We start from the raw sequence: 22,531 nt of genomic DNA, 5'->3' as shown, positions 1-22,531 counted from the left end.
TCAGATTCTTCCCATAGCTTATTCCAGTGGTAAGCTTATCCATCAGCCATATCTTAATCTAAATATTACAACTTTGTTGTAATATATTCCAATTCCCAGAAGTTAAAAATAAAAAACATGAAGAAAGTGTGCTCGTCATCGTAATGATGCCTTCGCGCATGCTCAATGGCGTCATTACGCTAAGCATACGCTCCGTGTTGTTTTCTCACATTTCTTTCATTCAATTGTAATGAAAAAGCCAAATATTATGAATTCTTATAAAATATCTGTTATTAATGAATAATTTAGAATCAACCAAATCATAAGTTGATAGTCAGACCTGTATGCATAAGCAATTTCATGCCAAGAAGTGTATATATATCACCATGAAAACAGAACATATTTTAGCACTCCTATCATTTATATTATTATTCAACTATGTGCAGTATAAAGCACTCTAAACTTTATATGGATATTACCAGACACTTTCTTATATACATGTAATAGACATAAATTTAACATACTATCTCTTAGGTAATCCACTCTAGCTGTATGATATATATAATTCATGGGTATCTGGATACTATTATAATCCAATATACATATATATATATATATATATATATATATATATATATATACATATACAGGAGAATAAGACAATAAGAGAAATAGTTGGTGAGTACCCTAGCTTCACCTTCAAAAATAGGAAAAAATCTGAAACGCATGTTATGCTATCCCAGGGATTTACCTGGGGATGACTTGAATACATGGAATGGTACTAGAGCATGCACTAGTTGCAATATGTGTCAATTTGTTAAAAATACAGATGAGTTTTTTATCCAGTCACTGGTAATAGATTCAAGTTGAATGTAACAGTCACTTGTAACAGTATGAATGTTATATATGCAGCATAGTGTGATTGTTGCTTACACTTTTATGTGGGCAAGACAAACAGGACATTTAGAGAACGTATAAAGGAACATATTAGTAGTATAAGAAATAGGGATTCTGTGAGTGCTCTGTCTAAATACATAGAGAGAAGTGGTATATATCATGACTTCAAATTTATAGCATTAGAAGAAGCTGGGCAAATGATGGGTAATATTAAGAATTTAACAGAAAGAAATGAGCTTAGGTGGATACTAAAACTTAGAGCAGACAAAGAGAAGGGATTTAATGGGAAGGTGTCCATTAACAGCGCCTTAGAAGCATGTGGAATACCTAGGAAATAATGATAGATATATAACAGATGACACCTAGAAATATGTCTACTAGACATGAATACTGTAGAACCCTACCTGACCATCTGGAATATCATTTACTTAGATATAACTGGAAACAGAAGCTATTTATTATAAGAGTACTAAGTAAGAATTTTTGAAAATTCTAAACAATTGTTTGAAACATCACATATCTAAATATGTTTGGAAATTAGATTTATCAATTATGAATTTATGACATTGCCTGCCTATAATACATCTGCCATCTATATAATATGATGAGAGTAGTGATACACATACTGCTTATATTCATAATTATATACAGTATATTCGATTTACTAGAAACATTTCCATGTCTCATATATGGTATCTGTATATATTCCATTGGTTCCTCTTCACATGACCAAATTTCTGTAAACTCGAAATTCATAAGCCCGAGGCCAGAATCTCGAATTTACAGAAACTTGAAAATGGGAAGGGGAAATAAAAAAAAAAAAAAAAAAAAAAAAAGACACCTTTCTAATCTTTTTGCAGGGGGCCTTGCTCTCCTGCACTCCCCACACCCCCCCTACTTAAATATTCCTACTCCAAGATCGCACTACAGCAGAGGACAAAGAAATCTTCCAGTTTGCGCTATATGCGTAAGCGCAAACTGGAAGATTTCCCTGTCCTCCGCTATAGTGCGGTCACTGAGCATTTAGATTTAGCTGCGAGGATGCAGGGGGACCTTGCCCCTTGCAAACAGGTAAGTGAACTTTTTTTTTTAAGCCCTAAACGTCCCATTCACAATTTCTAGTTAATAGAAGTTAGAGATTCTGCACTCGAGCTTATGGGTTTCAAGCTTCCATTCATTCGATCTTGTGAAGGGGAACCATTCCATCATATAGATGTGTTGTATGATTATATGAAAAGACCTAGTTCTTTATAGTATATATATTTAAGTTAATGAATTCATTTATTTTATATGCATGTTTGAGCAGACTACTTAAATGGAGTGTACACTTAGATTATTGTATACTTGTGTAAAAACATCTCTGATAGTAACAGTATAGCGCTCTGCGTACTGTATATGGAGATTTATATGAATGACAAAAGTGTAAAGACAAACCTTATTTTTACATAAACTGGTGGTATTTGTGAATGAAATTGCCTGTATATGTATATGTATATTAGATTATAATGGTATCCAGATACCCATGAATTATATATATCATACAGCTAGAGTGGATTACCTAAGAGATAGTATGTTAAATTTATGTCTATTATATTTATATAAGAAAGGGTCTGGTAATATCCATATAAAGTTTAGAGTGCTTTATACTGCACATAGTTGAATAATAATATAAATGATAGGAGTGCTAAAATATGTTCTGTTTTCATGGTGATATATATATATATATATATATATATATATATATATATATATATATATATATATATATATATACATTTCTTGGCATGAAATTCCTTATGCATGCAGGTCTGACAATCAACTTATGATTTGGTTAATTCTAAATTATTAATTAATAACAGATATTTCATAAGAATTCATAATATTTGGCTTTTTCATTACAATTGAATGAAAGAAATGTGAGAAAACAACGCAGAGCATATGCTTTAGCGTAATGACGCCATTGAGAAAGTGCTGAGGCAACATTACAATGACGAGCACACTTTCTTCATGTTTTTTTATTTTTAACTTCTGGGAATTGGAATATATTACAACAAAGTTGTAATATTTAGATTAAGACATGTTTGATGGATAAGCTTACCACTGGAATAAGCTATGGGAAGAATCTGAACTTTAAAACAAGACGCGAACATGTGGAATGGGCAAATTATGTGCATTTTTAAACTGGAGTTTTGTTTGGTATGTCAAAATAGTAAAACAATGAACACAAGTTAGTTTTTAATTGATTTAATAAAGAAATGCATTTTTTGGAATAATATATATATCAGCAATGTAGGCAGCATAGTATAGTATGATATGAATATAAAGTATATAATGACGAATTTAATATTGCTTTTGCTAAATATGCTTGTTCAGTATAAATACATAGTATTTGGAATGCTGCTAATATAAGCAATGTTTTAATATGTTTTTGGGGGGATGCTTTTGAATGCTTTGATAACTGAACAAAAGTTTTTAAAAAATGTGTTTTAGAAATATGCCTAGAAGTAGTATTTTGCAATACATATTAAGGGAATGATGTTTTTAAGAGAGGGTGTGTCTAATGCAACCTAATTGATTGGGTGTGGTCTTCCAAGTTAATGAGCTACACAGGGAGTGTTTTATAAATGTGTTTTTATGTGCTTTTGTATTTGTGTATGGTCTGAGGAAGCCACAGATAGTGGTGAAAGCACTTACCGTATTAAAGTTCTTGGTTATATTTTATGTGGTCTGGAGCTATACTTCGTACAACTGTTGCCGTTCTCTTTTTTGCAGCTACTTTTGCTTGTTTGGTGGAACAGTCTAAGTTTACCAGCTGGCTGTTCATTTGTTTTTTACTAAATTCAATATCTTGCTGTGTCTAGTACCAACAGTTTTCATTTACATCATGCATCTCATATTTATAGCATCTAAGAATTCCTATTTGCATGTTGTGGTAGAACAAACGGTTTTCCAGTCTGTGTGTGGATAACTAAGATCTAACAAAGTCACTGGACTATATAGTGTAATGTCATCTACAGTGGACTACCTCTTATCTGGTCTCGCTGGGACTAGACCTTAGGCTGGATAAATGAATGATTGGTTAATCCAAATAAGCATACAAAATAGCATCTATGGGTTGTAAACCAGATTTAAGAATTATGCATACATGTTGTACTGATTACCAGTGCTCTTGTTTAACGTTACTTTACTTTACTTTCTGGATGAAGTAATACATTGTCTCTGAGTACAGTACACTGTACTTTTTCCTAGAAATGGCAATGGAAATTTGATTAATGGAAAAAAATCTTGATGAAAATATGTCCGGTTAAAGGGAGATTGGATAAGTCAAAGTCTACTGTAGTTTTTTAAAAATCATGTGCACAAGTCACACTTTAACTTAAGAGTCTTATAACAGGCAAGCCAATGTAATATAGTCTTATTTAATATGCTTCCATAGCCATCCCCAGATCACCAGTCTCAACATTTAATGGTGTAACTCTTATCTGCAGAGTATTACAAACTACTATCATAATTTCCCTGCCTTTGGTTCCTTCTCTAATACAGTCAAGTTTTTATAACTTTCAAAATACAAACATGATGGATCATAGAATTCAGTAATATTCTGAAAGTTACACATACATGCAAAACCACCCTTTAAGATTACACTTCCAGTACTCCAAAGGTACACCTTTATAATGTTATTAATTATAATTTGTCTAAATGTTGCGACTGAATTTTTGTTACAATCCTAAAAAAAAAAAAAAAACGGAAAGCTTTTACAATAACAGAAACGTTATATGTAACAAAATATGAGTCATAATGGCTTAATTGCAGACCACTCAGTAAGAAACTCCTATAACTGTGGACTGTTTCTTCCCAACATGAAATGACCTCTAAAATGTCTTAAGGCAATTGTGCCTTAGCCAGTTGCTGCAGCATTTGGCCTTAAGTAGTTGTCAGATGACCTAGATAAAGGAAAATTTCACTGCAGCCTACCTTGAGGTTATATGAACAAAGCTATTCAGTAAATTGCTCTATAGCCCTTTTCATATAATTTGAGACTGTTTGCAAATCATTAACTCCTGCATGCATATAACCATCATTCAGTCAATAAAGACTAATTTAGGTACCAAGTCAGAAATATCAATAAATATTAGTCCAACTAGATACAAAACTGCAAACCTACATGTATCAGTTCTAGATAGCATTCTATATAATCCCTTAACCATGGACCTCCAATCATAAAAATAGCTCTATGTTTACAGTTTTGTTAATGGAAGAGTCTAAAAGTTGAACATATCATCGGTGCAATTCTGAATTTTCTCAAGTTATGTTTGAGATTCAAAGATCGTCTGGTGGAACTATAATCCTCAGAATGCCCTTCTATCCTGTTGTATCAATAACGCAACATGTGAATCACTCTCATAAAAGTCTTCCAGTTTTATTACTTATGTTTGTAGACTCATCAGTCTTAGCCAGACATCATTTGGTTACCACCCTGATCAGTACCATGTAACTTATTACTCATAATTATACCCTTTGGAAGGATATGTTGAGGGCAAATTAATTCAGGTCAAATATCTGAAACACATGCAGAATTCTCCATTAAAGAAATATCTGAGTTATTTATGTGATTTACTTATTTTGATTTTCTTATGATAAGATATTACTCATCATTTTAGTATGTCTTTTTACTTTAATCTGATTTTTTCTTATTATTTATGTTTATAACTTTAATGTTGTCATTGTCTTTTTTCTTGCACTAGTTTGTTTACATTTCCCACTGTCTAAGGAAATGTTTATTTGTTTTTGCCTCATTCTTTGCTTTTATCACATTTCTGTTGCACTGAAATATCAGTATTTTTGTCTCTGAAGTCATAATCTGAGTTTTCTCAGAGATACCTCTTTACTACCTGAAGCAGTAAATGACAAATCATTGAGATTCAGTGATTTATTCTCAACTTCTCCACTAATTTTAGCATTGCCATTAATTTCTGGAATGTTATATAAAGCATTTTAGGTGAGGGGCCCATATTCCATTCTTCACAATCGAGTAACTGCTCTTCCTCATTTTTATTTAGTGATTTTAAGGGCATTGTACTTGCATGTGAACAATTCAGATTATTCCTTATGGGTTTTACACTGCAGAACATAATGTATATCATGTGATATTTTAGAACATGGAGAGGCATAATTATGTGTCCTTGAATGTTTGAAGTAGATACAGCATTTGTTGCAACCTATCAGAAAAAATAGTAACTCTTCTAATGCAAAGTCTGAAATCTCTGCTATGTCCCTTTAAAATTATGTGAGAAAAGGAAAACTGTCAACATAAACTAGGATAATATATAATATACTAAGTTATTGGGAATATTATACAAGAATTGTTGCTGAACAATGTTTAAGCTAATTTTAATAAAATGTATATCAACACTGTCTTTCACCTGTATCTAAACAACTGCAATAGTTATTAATATGTGTAGGGTATTTTAAGACCTGTAGTGAAAAATGTATAAGTACAATATTTGGTGAATATAGTTCTAATACTATGTGTGCCAATTATAATACAGTATTTAATACTGTACAACTCTCTTTAATCAATTAAGCACTATAAACATACTCTCAGCCTTCATATAGTAAACCACATTCAGCTACCTGTCTCTATAATAAAAATAAACAACAGTAATTTAAAGCAATACTAACACAAAGTCAGTAAAATATTAAACATGTATGTACACAGTTGGGGGCTCGTTGCTCATGTTTGCTTTAGGTAGACCATTTTTTCCAAGACAAACAAGTACAGAGTATAACAGCAACAGTGCACTATCCGTACATGTGGCCGCAAGACTCCTACACACAAGACAGCAAAATAAAAAAAAACGTGCATGTCCCCTGATTTAACTAGCCTGTTCTTGATAAGCATCAAAGCCTTTGTTTCATTTGACTATGGTCATGTACTAAATTCCATAGCAAAGACTGTTTTTTTCTGTGGCAGCACTCAGCTTGGTATAATAATTTTAACAATAGTCACTGTAATATGCACATTTTGGAATGAACTGCCCTTTTCTGGCTGATGTTAAGGGTGTTCCATGAGGTACCATAACAGCACTGCTTTCTTTCTCCATATCTGCAACAAGTTTCTGAATACCAGTCAAGTGAACCAATGCTTTATATAGATGTTGTTTTTCAGAGTGCTAATCACCCTGGTAAAGAGGTGCAATATCCATTTAAGGTCCATAATCCAGTAAAGAACATTATGGATAGCATAACTTTTAAAAACATTATTTGTTTGTGCAACCAATTCTGCTGGTATAGAATGGTTATAAAATTTCATATCTGGGATGGTGTCAGTGCTTTAAATTATAAGATACGTGTGCTCATCCTAGTCATAGTATAGCCCAGGGGTTCCCAAAGTGTGCACCGTGGCACCCTGGGGAGCTGCGGCTTCCTCACAGGGGCACTGCAGACTAATAAGCTTAGCTGAAAAATAAACTGCGAACATTTTGCGGTTTATTTTGCAGCTAAGCTTATTAGTTCACAGTGAACTAAGTCTAGACCTACACTGTAGCTTTTTAGCAGAACTGGCATGAAGTATAGCTGTGATCCCGAACCACCAGGCCACGGACCAGTACCGGGCCATGGACCACTTGGAACTGGGCCGTCAGGTAAGTGAATGCCTGTATGAGTGTGTCTGCATCTGCATGTGTGAGTGAATGCATGCATGAAAGCAAAAGAGTCTCTGTGTGTGAGAGAGATCGGGAGAGTGACAGCGATGTGTGAGTGAATGCAGGAATGAATGAAGAAGTGGCTGTGTGTGTATGTGTGAGATTGGGAGAGTGAGAGCAAAGTGGCTGTGTGTGTGTGTGTGTGTGTGTGTGTGTATGTGTGTGTGTGTGTGTGTGTGTGTGTGTGTGTGTGTGTGTGTGTGTGTGTGTGTGTGTGTGTGTGTGTGTGTGTGTGTGTGTGTGTGTGTGTGAGATTGGGAGAGTGAGAGGGATGTATGAATGAATGGGTAAGTAGGTGTGTGGCATGTGGGTGTGAGATCAGGAGAGTGAGAGCGATGTATGAATGAATACGTAAGTGAGTGTGTGGCGTGTGGGTGTGACAGACAGTGAGAGTGATGTGTGAGTGAATGCAGGTATAAATGAGGAAGTGAGTGTGTGTGTGTTTGATCGAGAGAGAGAGTGAGAGCGATGTGTGAGTGAATGCAGGTATGAATGAGAAAGTGACTGTGTGTGTGTGTGTGTGTGTGTGTGTGTGTGTGTGTGTGTGTGTGTGTGTGTGTGTGTGTGTGTGTGTGTGTGTGTGTGTGTGTGTCACGGGGGAGAGAGTGAAGAGTGAGTGATCCCTGGCAGCAGCAGAAATGAGGTCTGTGTAAGTCTGGACCATACCACTGGACACATACCTCTCACCCTCTTAGAGCAAGAAATCTGGACAAAGCCAAAAATAGTGGGGGTACAAAGGCACAAAATAGGGACAATTTTAAGTACTGCTCTCACAAACTTAGAAAGTTGATAGAAATGCAGGTTTTGCATCAGCATGAATTTTCTGAAGGGTATGAAGTATGAGACTCAACAGTCTGTCATTATTTTCTAACTTCAACCTCAATGATCTGCCAGTGATTTGCCAGAAAACAACAAATTTATGAGAAAAAGACCAAGAATATGAGGCAAAAATCTGGACATTCTGCAAAAAATCTATACAATTGAGATGTATGCTGGACAGAGCCAAATAATAGGGACAGATTTTAAATATTGCTCTTATAAACTTAAAGTTAATAAGGTAGCCATTAGGTTTGCTTACCTCTCAACCATAGTAAATCAGTATTATGCTGTTAAGCAGAGTGTACACTTTTTTTGGTAATTGTCTTTTTATTGTACTTTTGAGCTTCTCTCCCTAGGTCTCCTAGTCCAGTCGGGCAGCCTCGTTAAACAAATGTCAAATAAATAAATAAATGAAATATGCAATTTATGGTTGCCACGGGGGGTGCCTTGGGAAAACCTGGATTCAGCAAGGGAGCCGGGAATCGAAAAAGTTTGGGAACCACTGGTATAGCCAATGTGCTTACACAGATGAAAGTTATCTGTAGCTGTAGAAATGGATCTGATCAGGACACGTGAGAAAAACTGGTGGGTTATCTGTGACCTAAAACATAAAATGACAGTGATCAGTTAATTATCCTATGGAGTGGTAAGGAATTCCTGCTGCTTGGCTGCCAGTACCTACAGTGATGTTTCAGGCTACAGAAGGCATTCAAGAGGAAATGTAGCTGAAAACCCCTATATTCACTCTCGTAAGGGGTTCAAAGGCAATGGCCAAAAGAAGCTTGGAGAACAAGACATCCCATGAATTCATTGATACAATGTGAACAGAACACATAGACCAAAAAGAGGCAAGCAGTGTTATATGACCCTCACTACCCAGACTCCACCTGAAAGTATATCTATGTCTTGATAGGAGGTGCTTTAAGTTTTAGAAAGGTACAAAGCTGGCAGTTATGAGTAGGAACTAAAAATACAAAAAAGTAATTAATGGTGATATACAAGCTAGTGGCAAGAATAAATAAGAGGCACTGGAAAGGAACAATGGAAAACAGAGATGGAAAGAACACATGGAAATGTGCCTGATGTGAAACATGAATGGTCCGTGGAGAGCTGAAGACAGAATATAGGATTAATGCCGATATTACGGGGCACTTAGCTGAAGGTTTAAGAGAGAACATTATGAAGTGGGACATGTGACATGGAATGGGGACATTAAACACTTGAGAATGAAAACTTAAAATGTATTTTTACACTTCTTATACATCTCTGTTTTACAGTTAATTTCATTTGCAGGTATACTACTGATGTCAAAACAGCAAACAGTTTGAAAACAAAACAAAGATTATGATATGTTTTTTGATGTTCTAGTTTTACTTTTTACTTACGGCATATTTTCCCTTATGACCACACTTACAAAATGATGTCAAGTTAGGTATTAGCAATAATTTAAAACACATTCAAAGTAAACGAGATACCCAGAAGCACCATACTTCTTTAGTGGATCACCTACTTATTTACATTATGGTTTCACTAATAGAGCATGAAATGTGTTCTGTTTTCAAGAACAGGTGTTCCACTTGTGAGAAATAGCTGACAAATTATTTTACTAGGATGTAAAACTCACTGCTACAGCTAGCATAGAATAATGGTAGCTTATACACTATTATAGCTAGAGAGGAATTGTGGGTACAGTTTTTCCTGATGTCATGTGAGGCATATTCAGTTTCAAGGACATTTTCAATGGGTGGTGCTAGTGTGTGAAATTAATATAAGCCACGGTGGTGCAGCAGTAGAGTTGTCGCCTCACAGCAAGAGATTCTCCCATTAGATTCTCAGCTGGAGTGCCTTCTGTGTGGAGTTTGCATGTCCTCCCTGCGGTCTAATGGCGTTCGAAAGACATGCGTGAATGGGCGTGCCTTCGTTGAAGGTTGGGCGTCGGGCTGGCACCTCAGCACTGTAAAAATCTACTGCCAATTATTAGCAGACCGGAGCTCCAGTGTGGCGACCCCTAAATGGGAAAAGCCGAAAGAAGAACAAGAAGAAGAAGAACTATTCGCCTCAAACACTGTAAAATATGTTATGGTACAAGGAAAGGAGATTGCTCCCATCACTAAGGGTTGGTTATTTATATTAGCTAAGGAAGCTGTGACTATAAACTTTGAATAAAATGTGAAACCAGAGGATGATGAAACTTTGAAAGTGGCAGAGGCTGACATTAATAACATACAGAGGAAAGAAGGTATATCTAATGTTATCCCCTTAAAAGTAACAGTGTTAAATACTGAAGAAGTAGGATCTAATAGCCATCCCTCGAAGGGAAGTTAGAATTAAAGAAACTATAAGGAAAGAACACATGGGGGCAGAAATTAGTTTTTTGGGGGAACATAACAGTGAAATAAAACTTGTGGAAATACTGACACTGTTAGTTCTGAACAAATTAAATGTAATAAATGAAAGGGGCTGTATTAAATCATTATTAAAACTGCTGAGAAATAAAATATTTGGGGGAAAATTGTTTGTAGAATGCAGCCAAAATGCAAAATGTTGGATCCTGCTTTTTATGCCAACCTCTAGTTCCAGATGATATATGTCAAATTATACAGAAAGATTACTTTGTCTGATTTGAAAGACTAACATAACACATTTTCATATTCTTAAAAAATCAGATATTGTATAGGAAACTAAACCTATAGCACACATTTCACCAAGGCTATGTCTCCCTTACTCCAATATTATTATACATTCAGCTTGCAAATTTACTTTGTCTTAAAATTAGAAGTAGTACATTATTTTGTTTGCTTACCTACTACATCACTGCAATTTTTTTTATGTGGCTGGCTTTCTCTATCTCTCAATATTTTGTGCATCTGTGACTAAATATGAAATGATAGTGGGATATTGACAAGCAGTTAGCACACAGCATTATACAAAACAGTGCAATGGATGGAGATACTCGGGGAGGGGTTCAGTGACACAAGGAGCATGACTGCTCTATAGCAGAAATAATGTGATATGCCCAACATGCAAATCATTGCATAACACAACACAATGATTGCAAACATACTAATGAGAATCACTGTACATTTAACTTACAGCAACATGGTGGAGTGGTTCAGAAATGTGTAAATATAGCATGAAGAGCCATAGTCCCCATTTTCTGGTGTACAACAACTTCACTCATGCAGTGATGCTATGAGTAGCAACAAATTCAGCTGACTAGTATGTGCTAGGGGCTGCTTTCAGAGGCAGTGTTCATGACGTTGTGCATCATCACTCCCAGCATCACAGAGATGGCTGCCAGATGCTGACATACCATCACCTTCACAACCAGGACAAAGTTGGCAGTTACTCTGGGCACATGGACATGATGCAGGAGTTGGTACACTTCTGCCACCCACATGTGGGCAGGACAGTTTGTGCAGCATTAACAAGCCTTGCTACAGGAACCTTCCAGTATCCAACATGGGACATGTTAGATATTTCACAGATGTCACCCTTGCTGATCCTACACTGGCTCCTTGATGTGATGCTGCAGTATGTGCCACAGCATATATGGTTTCCACAAATAGCGGAGGAGAAAAGCACCACTAGGCAGGCACTCTACAACATAGCTTATTTCCCTGATGTCCTGGGCCTTACAGATTGTACCCATATTGCTAAAAAAACTCTACTGCTCCATGTGGTATCCAGTATATCAAATGGAAGGGTTTCCATGCTAGCAACTGGAAGGTGGTGTGCAATGCACAGGTATTATATACAATGTGTTTTTACAACATCCAGACAGTTCCCACGATACCCACATCTTGCACAAATATGACCTGTAACACTGTTTTGTGCACAGTGACTTCCCATAGTGTCATCTAGTTAGTAGGTACACACTTTACTGAATACACTGTACTCATTGACAAAAGCAGCAAATTACTGTTGTGTGTTGCAGGTTATGTAGATAAACCTTGGAGCCATGGCTGATGACCTCCAGCCAAAGCCCCTAGACCATGGCTGAGAATGCATGTAGTACATGTGTTTAGACTTCTGAAGGCATGTTTCTTCTGTGTAGATGCATCTAGTGGTGTACTGCAGTACGAGACCTTCATTCAGTTATTTGTAGTGTACAGTATGTTACACAAAATGGTAGTATGCATATAATTACAATAGGGGAACAATGCAGTAGTGCCTGATAGGCTTACTGCAATACTGGAGGAGTCAGTCATTGAACCTTCAGGGGAAATGGTTGCAGTGGTATCCCATTGCATATTGGTGGTGGGTGCAGTACACTGCAGCACTGGCAAAGAGACTGCATCAAGGACAATGCAGAATAAATGATACATGTGTTAACATGCCCAGGCTATGAATTGCAGTGCACTAACTGACCACACTGTGCATCAAATATTACCTTATTTTCACAGGCAAGTGTGGGGTGGGCATGGCACAGTCACCGTCCTTGGCACAGGTGGGGTAGGGCACAATGACAGGTGACAGTAATACTACCATATGCATAAGGGTCACAGGAGGTGGAAGTGGTAGCCATTCAGTTGGACAGCAGGTTGAGGAAATTAGGGATCACGCCATCTGTGTCAGGGTGGAGAGTCCATGTCATGGATGTTGGCCAGGTGTACTGTGTGGTCCTGCAGTGTCAGGGCTTCCTGCATCCTGTGAGACGGTTGATGTAGCACTTCAGCAGAGTATACAGGTATCCCACTGTGATTTGTCAAAAGGAGAGGTAATAGGTAGAAGGAATCCATGACCTCAAGCATGGCCACAGCTAGACATTGCACTCAGGTAGCTAACAAGGAATAGGAATTGTATAGATTCCCCAACCCAGAGAGACTAGCCTTGTGGGGAATCCTTGCAATAGAGTTTGACCATGACTACCTAGGTATGGAAACTGCCATGGTCAAGGGTGGCAATGATGCAGTCTACCATGCAGCCAGAGTCTTGCAGAGCCACACTGGGCATTAACCAGCATCCTCATGGATGCACCAATGGATGCCAGTTGGACCACCAGCATGTTTGCTTACTCCAGGTCCCTATATACCATGTCACTCTGAATTAGATCATCCGGCAGTTTCTGCAGTGACTGCACATCATCATGCAGGCTGTGCAGTGCCCTCACTGTCTCTACCCTGGTGTGCATAGCAGCTGTCTGTGCCTGGATAACTGATCTGCGTATCTACTGATTGATACCAACTGTGGTGCCTAGGTCAGGGAATGACCTAGACGTACGGCAGCATCAGCTTCCAACATATCTCTCACCTACAGCAGGTGCAAGCATACTGGAGGCAGTGCAGCTCAAGGATGCCATCTGAGTTGACTCATGTGTAGCCTGTGTGGGGCTCACATGGACAGGCAGTGCAACTCTAAATAAGGGTGATGCCTGAGGTTCGGCTTGCCCCTCCACTATCACCTCATATGTGGGGGATGTGTACATATCCACCAGTGTAAGAATCGCTGACAGTTCTACCTACCATCAGACTATGTCATGTGCATGATGTCATCATCATCATCATCACCCTCATCGGAGTGACTTGCTGGCTGCAGGCAATAGCAACCTGTTATGCTGGAACCTTCACCACTGGAACCTATGATAGCAGAAATATAAAATACCTATGGCAATGTTGAAGTATGTGCAGAACTCTCCCTGTCCTGTGACATATATAGTGGTACAAGCTACTTATGTGAAAAGCATGTAGGGATGTACATACTCATTCGTACAGGTCATCTCAGATACAGCTTTGATGTACATGGAGAACAAATATGCAAATATGTTCTGCTGAATAACTCTAGATACATGAAGTTCAGTGTACAACTGGAAATGGATGTGCTATTACTAACCTGGTATATTCCCTACAAGCACTCAAGAAGTCATCAACATTGATCTCCCACATCTAATCATTGCCAGGTATGAGGGCTCTCTCACTTGCTCTAGACATGGTTACCAGGAACTCTTCAATCTCTGTGAGCTTCTTCTGTATTAGTGGTCCCCTACCTGTGGTTAACCTATTCCTGGCAATGTCCTGTGCCTTAGTCTTGGCATTCAGTATCATGTCAGTGACCCTGTGACACACACTTGTACTACTGTCTTATAAATATGGCCACCCACAGCACTGATGTCCAGCATCACTCCCTGTCACACCTCAAAAAGATTTGTCAATTTTACCTTTCTCAAGAATGAATATGTCATGTGCATGTAGGGCCTGCATAACATCTCTGTTTCCTATGTGATGACCTTTTCCAGCCATTATTATTCTCTTGGGCCTATGACATGATATGCACACCTGTGAGTTGCACATCAGTCAGTGTGTGTATATGGATGACCAACACTGGCCAACCTCCATGTCTCAGCACTGTTTTCCTGCATCTATTTAGTGATAATACACTTGTCTGCTAATGCCCTGTGCCCATTCCCACTCAGTGCCATACTGACAGCAGCAATGGGCAAGTTACTGTTGGCCACTTTCTTCAGCATCCTGCTCTGATCAGTGGTGCTGTGCACATACTGTGCCTCTTACTTCCCCTTCTGCACATGGCTGAGTCATGTCACTTGTACAGGAGATATTGCTTCCCCTGTAGTGTGTCTTGCAGCCTGTATACATAGGCCACTGAAGAGTAATCCATCATATCTATATGTTATGTTGTCTGCTAGGGTTAGCCCCCACACATACAACTGGACAATAACCTGCTATGCACCTGTGCTCTATTCTCTACCAGGGTGTGCCCACAATTGGACAGCAATGTGTCCTGCCCATCTGCTATCCTACATCACCAAATCTACTGTTTCCTCTCAGTCCCTGTTGCTTCCTTGCATGTATGTGCACAGTGCAGTGCTAATATGCATTACTAGCTGTTTTATCTTCTTTTACTATACCTACATCACAGTACAAACTGTTCTCCACTGAGTTCCCATCCCTAACTTGGTTGTCTCAACAAAGTCTCTCTCAATATGATGACAGTACTTTATACCAAGCTAGCAAAGGCCTTGTAGTACACATATTATGATAATGAGGTAACTTAACCGTGATTATCCCTGAATCTCTGCCATAACATGTTACATTATTATCCCCTAGTCACTCCTACCATGCTTGTTCTTGCCAGTTGCCATTCTATAACAGCTAATGCACAATATGCTCATGCACAACCACTGCAATGTCCATAGTGTCACCAGTCTGCGCTAGTGGCAATTTCCATAGTGCACTCTTGCTGCCTGATTATGCATGTCACATGTTGTCCGTAAAGTGCAGAGGTGCACAAGGCTACTGTTTTTCTCCTTGTTCTAACCTAATGAGTGAACTTGGCTTGTCTATTGTTGGGTACATCAGGGCTTCTGCCCAAGTGAAGCCAAGAGACATTTGTTTTTTGTATATGCTATGTATGGACTATGAGGAATCACTGGTAAGAGGTTATATGAGTGATGCCTGGCACCAACTTGCATCACCCAGTCTGGTGAGTACTGCAGACATTAGTATAGCAATCTGGGGAGATGCCATTCTGACTGCTATGCCACAGGGAGGTAAAAGTCAGGAACAGGAAGAGAGCATTTTACAGTAAGCACTGCATGTAGGATTTTGCAGTGTACTGTCTTGTAACTGTCTGTTGCATTCCTTGTGTTCTTTTGGCAGAGGTACACTGCATTTTTTTATTATTAAGAGACACATTTACATTATTAGAAATAGGTTACATCCAGTTTTATGACAATCCAACTGCATGGTCATTTTTTAGATTTTTTTGCCCAGCTGGCGATCAGATGTCATCTACCTACACCATCTCTTTTCTCATCACATCTTAACATACGGTCTGATACAAGACTGGTTGTTACAGTCTGTTGATTTTTTATACAGTGTATAATTTTTTCTTTTCTTTTTCTGTATACCATTCTACTTCTGAACACAAATCAAACATACAATCAAACTAAAAAAAGGCTCCACCTTCCCCTTTTCTCTCCTACTTATCAGGTATTATGAGTCTACTGCATTAAATAAGGCACGTCTGTTTCTTTGGCTGTCATCACTTCTGATCTCCATCCTTCATACAAAATAAAAATAAATACAAATATAAATAAAAATATACAGCACACAAAATAATCTACAGACCCACAGACTGTCCTGATCTCTCAACTCTACTTGCGAAATACCAACCCAGCAGGTAACAAAGATCAGAAAATGATCTACTTCTAAAAGTAGAAAAGCCTACCTTAACTGCTGGTCAGCTCCTATACTCCTTCAGCATTTCCAAACTATGGAACTCACTTCCATTTTCTATAAGAAACACAGGTAGTACCAGCACCTTCAAACAAATACTGAAAAATCACCTCAGCTCTTCCTGGCTATGTACCTGCTCTGTAACCTAACCTCCTCCTTCTCCTTATATGTGCTTTTTGCTTCTACTGACTGGTGATACTTTCTCCATATTCATTGTTTTTTTCATCACTTGTTGATACTGGTACAATAATGCTGATTAATATATTTCTGTTTATACTTCTACTTATCTGATTGAATTCATCTGGCGACCAATTAAATTCCTGCTTTTATGTATATATTACTGTAATCAAACCAACTAAATTCCTGCTTTTATGTATATATTCTATATATATTACTGTAATCAAACCGACTAAATTCCTGCTTTTATGTATATATTCTGTATATATCACTGTAACCACTATGTGTAGCACTGTTTTTACTTCTGTACAAATTAATGTTTAATTTTTTTTCTGTATCTATGTTCTTGCCGGGCCTCCACTGAAAATGGACTCTTTTAGGCCCAGTGGGCTTTCCCGGTAAACAAATACAACAAAATAAAATAAATAAATATATTCCTTTGTGTTTCATACCCCTTTTTAATAGGGTGTCTAATTTTATTTTATTTTGTGTAATGTCCCATCCTTTTGTCTCAGACATTATTTACTATTGTAATTCTCATTTAAATTGCTGCTCCACTGCTTCTCTTTGGTCTTCTCTAAATTGGTCAATTTCTGTATCTTCTTTCTCATACCATTTCTTCCATTGTCTCCTATAAGTTGATTCAGTGCCACTAACCTGACTCTTTTTCTTTCCCTATTCTACTATTTTTACCAATTCACTTACTAATGGTGGGTCTTGTTTTTTTTCAGCTTCTTGAAAACACTGTTTTCCCTGCCAACATAATCAGTGCCAGCAGGGATCTACCTTCTTCTTTTATCTGTTCAATCATCCCTAGTAGAAATAGTTTTTGGTAATTATAATTTCTTGCTCTAACAGTCACTTTAAAAAAGATATCTAATGCCCTCTTGTAAGGAGTTAACACCTCACATTGTCCAAAAATATGCACCCATGTGCTACTTTCTCCCTCCTTGCAGCTTTAATATTTTCCATTTGACCCTGCAAACATTCTACTTAACCTAGCCAGGGTGTAAAAATACCTGTGTAGGCGCTATCACACAAATATTTTGAATTTTCTAGCTTTTCATGCAACTCAATTACCTCCACCCATATTTCAATATGTATTTGTTCCTGCATTCTTTTCAGCGGCAGCTGGTGACTTAAATTAAAGGGGGGCTGAAGGAGACAGCTGAATGTGAGGGGCCAATGGGAAGAGGTGTGGCTAAATAGGAAGGGGTGGAGCTATGCTCAAAAACACAACAACTGGAACTTTAATTAAATACGCTGCCCTGGTTGCCAAACTGTCATTACGAGAGTCCAATCAAGACAAAAATGAAGTGTAGAAGAAAAAATATTTCAATGCATTGGCTACATGACAGCTTACTTAATATCTAGATGGAAACAAAAAGGTTGTGAGGCATGAAAAAATAAATTACTTTTTAAATACATTACTGGAATACTAGTCAAAATCAAGTATAAAAAAACAAACTTCTCCTTGCACTGCAGTTCTAATTATAACCTACATTCGGCTTTATAAAAGTATCAAGTAACATGCTGAAAGTAGAAATCTCTGTGATACCCCCACTTGTAAAAAATTTCTTATCCAAAAAAGACCTGCTGCCTGACAACAACTATCTACTTGTTTCATGGGGAAAACATGATCAAAGTAAAAAATGAACAGCAAACAAGAAACAAGCTCAAGATAAATTGCTTAAAGGATTACTGCACAGGTTATGGACCACACATGATAGATTGGCATTTTGTTTAGTTTATGGATAAAGCCTGCAAAGATGACTGCAAATCTCCAACAAATGTAATGAGCTTCTGAAAATACTGTAATCCTTTCCTTTATTAAAAATATTGTCATATGCATTCCAGTACCTAAGGCTTGTACATTTATTTATTTATTTTATTTTATTTATTTACATTTGTTGACCGGGAGTGTCCGACTGGACGTAGGTCCATTTTTAGTGGAGGCCCGGGGATAAAAGCTCCACAGTTAAAATAAACAGACAGTAGTTACATTGGATTACATAGCGATTAACAATTTGATTAACATAGCAATTAATTACAAACATATTTACAGATGAAGAACATAGTACATCAGTAGACAACTAGAATCTTTATCTGTGAAGTACATAACAGACATTAACCAGTGTTACAATAAGAAGTTCCTGCTGTATAATAAGTACTAGACTTATCAGCTTCTGAGCTTGCTAAAATCAAGGTAGTTAGTGGGGTGGAAAGAAAGGTAGTAGTTGGATGGGGCGGGTGATATTAGAGTGGGAGTTGCAAGGGCATAGCCAGCATGTTTTTAGGTGCGCTTTTAGTAAAGTTTTGAAGTGGATGCATGATGGTATGGAGGTAATTGTGGGTGGGAGGGAGTTTCATAATTTGGCTATGGCACAAGAGAATAGTGCTTCACCAGCAGAGTTATTGGCTTTAGTGATCTGCAAGTGATTTTTGTTGCTGAATCTTAGTGGTCTGGTGGTGCGATAGGGTTGGAGTAGATTCTGGAGGGATGGGATATTTAGTGGATGGTTTACTAGATTGTGGGCGAGTGAGAGTTGATACCATTGAAGGAGGTGAGGGAGTTCAAGCCAGCCCAGTTCAGCAAGTGAGAGACAGTGGTGACTATGGTAGGATGCCCCTGTGACGAATTTGGCGATTTTGTTGTAGCAGGTCTCTAGCTTGTTTAGATCGCATTGCCTTAGGTTGGTATATATTGGAGAGGCATAAAGTATGGTGGAGATAAAGTGGGAATTTTCTATTGAAATCTTTGTTGCTTTGGTGAGAAGTTGCTTATTTCTGTATAACGCTCCTAGTTTTTTTGTGGACTTTTTTTATGGTCATGGATATGTGAATATCAAATTTTAGTTTATTGTCTATTTCCACTCCTAGCAATTTGGTGTGTTCAGTTGGGTATATAGTGGTGTTGTCTTTTGCTGTGATGTTAAAGTGAGAGTTGTTTTGAGTATGTTTGGTGGGTTGGAAGATGAGTAGTTGAGTTTTGGTTGGGTTGAGTATTAATTGGGCATCGGATAACCAAGTTTCAACAGAGGAAAAGGCTTCCTGTGTGACTTTTTGCAGCTTGGGTAGGGACTGGGCTGAGCAGATGATGGTTGAGTCATCTGCATATTGTATGAGTGTGCCATGTTTGGTGGCAGAGGCTGGATTATTGGTGAAAATAGAGAAGAGTAGGGGTCCAGGGATGGATCCTTGGGGGACCACTATGGAGACAGGTAGTTGGGGAGATATGTCATTCTGCCATACAACGGATTGTTGGCGGTCAGACAGGTAACTCTAAAACCAATTGGTGACTGATTGAGAGAAGGATAGGTTACTGAGGACAGAGATGAGTTGTTTGTGTGGGACCATGTCAAATGCTTTAGATAGGTCTAGGAAAGTAGCAGAGAAGAGATAGCCATTGTTTTTATGCTGAAGGATAGTGTTAGTAAAGGAGAGTAAGGCAGTGGTGGTGCTATGGTTTGGTCGGAAACCATGCTGAGTACTGGAAAGGAAGTTTTTAGTAAGGAGGTAGTCTGAGACCTGAGGGTGTATGCATCTCTCTAGTATTTTGGAGAGTGGAGAGAGAATAGCTATGGGGCGGTAATTGGTTAGTTCTGTGGAGGGGCCGCCTTTGTGGAGGGGAATTATATGTGATACTTTCCACAGTGTGGGAACGTAAATTTCTGACAGAGATCGGTTAATCAAGATGGATACTGGGTAGGCCAGAGCATCAGCTGCGATTTGTCGATATTCACTTGGGAGGTTGTCTGCTGCTAATTTGGTGGGTTTAAGTATAGTTAAGAGTTTTTTATGCTGGATGTAGGTACAGGAGAAAAAGAGAAGGCAGTGGGGAGATTACTAGTTGAAGGTGTGGGTTGGAGGGGAGGGGGGTTGTGTTGTTTAGCTAGTGATAGTATGGTTTGTGTGAAGTGTGTGTTGAATGAGGTAGCAATATTTTCGGATGAGTGAGGGATGTTAGGAGGAGGGGTACTGACTTTACCTGGGTGGAGGATGGAATTTATGGAGGACCAGAATTGTTTGGGGCTGTGTTGGGAGGAGTCTAGGGCAGACTGGTATTATTGGAATTAGTCCTGTTTTATTAGCTTTTTGACTCTATTGCATAGTTATAGGAATTTCTGCCTAGTTGAGGGGGTTTTGGTTTTGCGCCAGTGCTCCCAGGCTTTATCCCTGTTTTTCATTTCTGACTTAGTGGTTTTCTGTAGTCATGGGGAGGGTTGTGCTTTGGTTCTGGAAAGTGTTATGGGGGCATGGTAATTAAGGATGCTCAGGAAGGTAGTATTAAAAAATTCAACTGCGTCATCAAGACTGAGGTACTTTAGAGGATGCCAGTTACATTCTTTGAGGGATGAGATGAATGTGAGTGGGTTAAAGTTTAGTTTTTTACGTATTTGACGGTAGATGACAGGTTTAGCTTAGTATAGATATTTTTTGAGTAGGAATGTTGGGGAGTGATCACTGAGGCTATCTGATAAGCACCCTGTTATATATGACTGGGGGGCTCTTACTGACTAGTATCCAATCCAGGGTAGTGTGCTTGCTGGAGTTTTTATTTATCCTGGTTGGTGACTGGACTAGTTGGGTGAAGCCATGAAGGTGTACATGATGGGTTGGATTGTTGCCAGAACAGGATTGCCAGTCAATATTGAAATCACCTAAGATGATAGTTTCTTGGGGGAGATGGTGGGTAAACCAGCTGAGGAGGTTTTCTAGTGGAGGGATGTTTTGGCCAGGTGGAAAGTAGCATGCAATTATGTTGATGGTTTTGTTTTGGTTTATTTTGAGGTTGGTATATATTATTTCTTCAGTGCCTATTTGTGGAGCTGATGATTTTAAGATCTGGATGTTTAGATGCTGTTTAAATATTATAGCCACACCGCCTCCTTTGTTGTTTAGCCGGTCTACTCTTAGTATGCCGTAACCAGTAGGGAGTATTTGATCACTGATAATGTCTGGTTTTAGCCAGGTTTCTGTCAGGATGACTATATCTGGGGAGTACAAGTCCATGGAGTTCATGGACTTTGTTGGATATACTTCTAATATTTAGGCTTAGTAGAAGGAAGTCACTTGGCTTTCTATTGGCTGTGATATGGGAGAAGTTGTGGTTTCTAGTCTAATTATGAGGATTGGAGATGGGGATGGTAGGGCCATACATTATCTAGTTATGTAAATATTCTCTGCATAGCAACAACAAAAAGGCTTTCAGTGTTGGTAATTATTTAACAGTATGCTTATTAAAGGTTACTTGCATCTTACAATCTCAGACAAGCTTACCCGATGGTCATTAAAGCATTGCTACTTAAACACAAAGCAACAGGGCACTGCGACAGCATGCATTTTCTGAATAAGAAGAAGCATAAATCAACAGTATAAAAATATGACAGAAAATCAGAACATTCTGAAAAATCAAGGACAGATGAAAAGCCACTGTTGTACTTGTGTCTACCTTGGATGGGAGAATACTCTGCACACTTACACTGCATAACTGCTCCTTGTCTTGTTTGGACACATCTAGAGTCACTACATGGGGGAGTGGGGTGCAACAAGTAGGTCACAATTTGAAATGTCTCTGGCTGATGGTGATGGCTCTGACACTCATACCTCTCAACCTCAGAGCAAGAAATCTGGACAAAGCCATACATAGGATTGGGACACAGGCCCAAAAATAAGGACAATTTTTAAATATTGCTCTTATAAACTTAGATAATAGAATAGTAAGTAGGTCTTGCATTAGTATGAAATTTCTGAAGGGTA

This window comes from Protopterus annectens, chromosome 1.part0, assembly GCF_019279795.1.
Source record: "Protopterus annectens isolate FY-2018-M chromosome 1.part0, PAN1.0, whole genome shotgun sequence".
NCBI lineage: Eukaryota > Metazoa > Chordata > Ceratodontiformes > Protopteridae > Protopterus > Protopterus annectens.
This window is presented reverse-complemented; position numbering follows the sequence as displayed.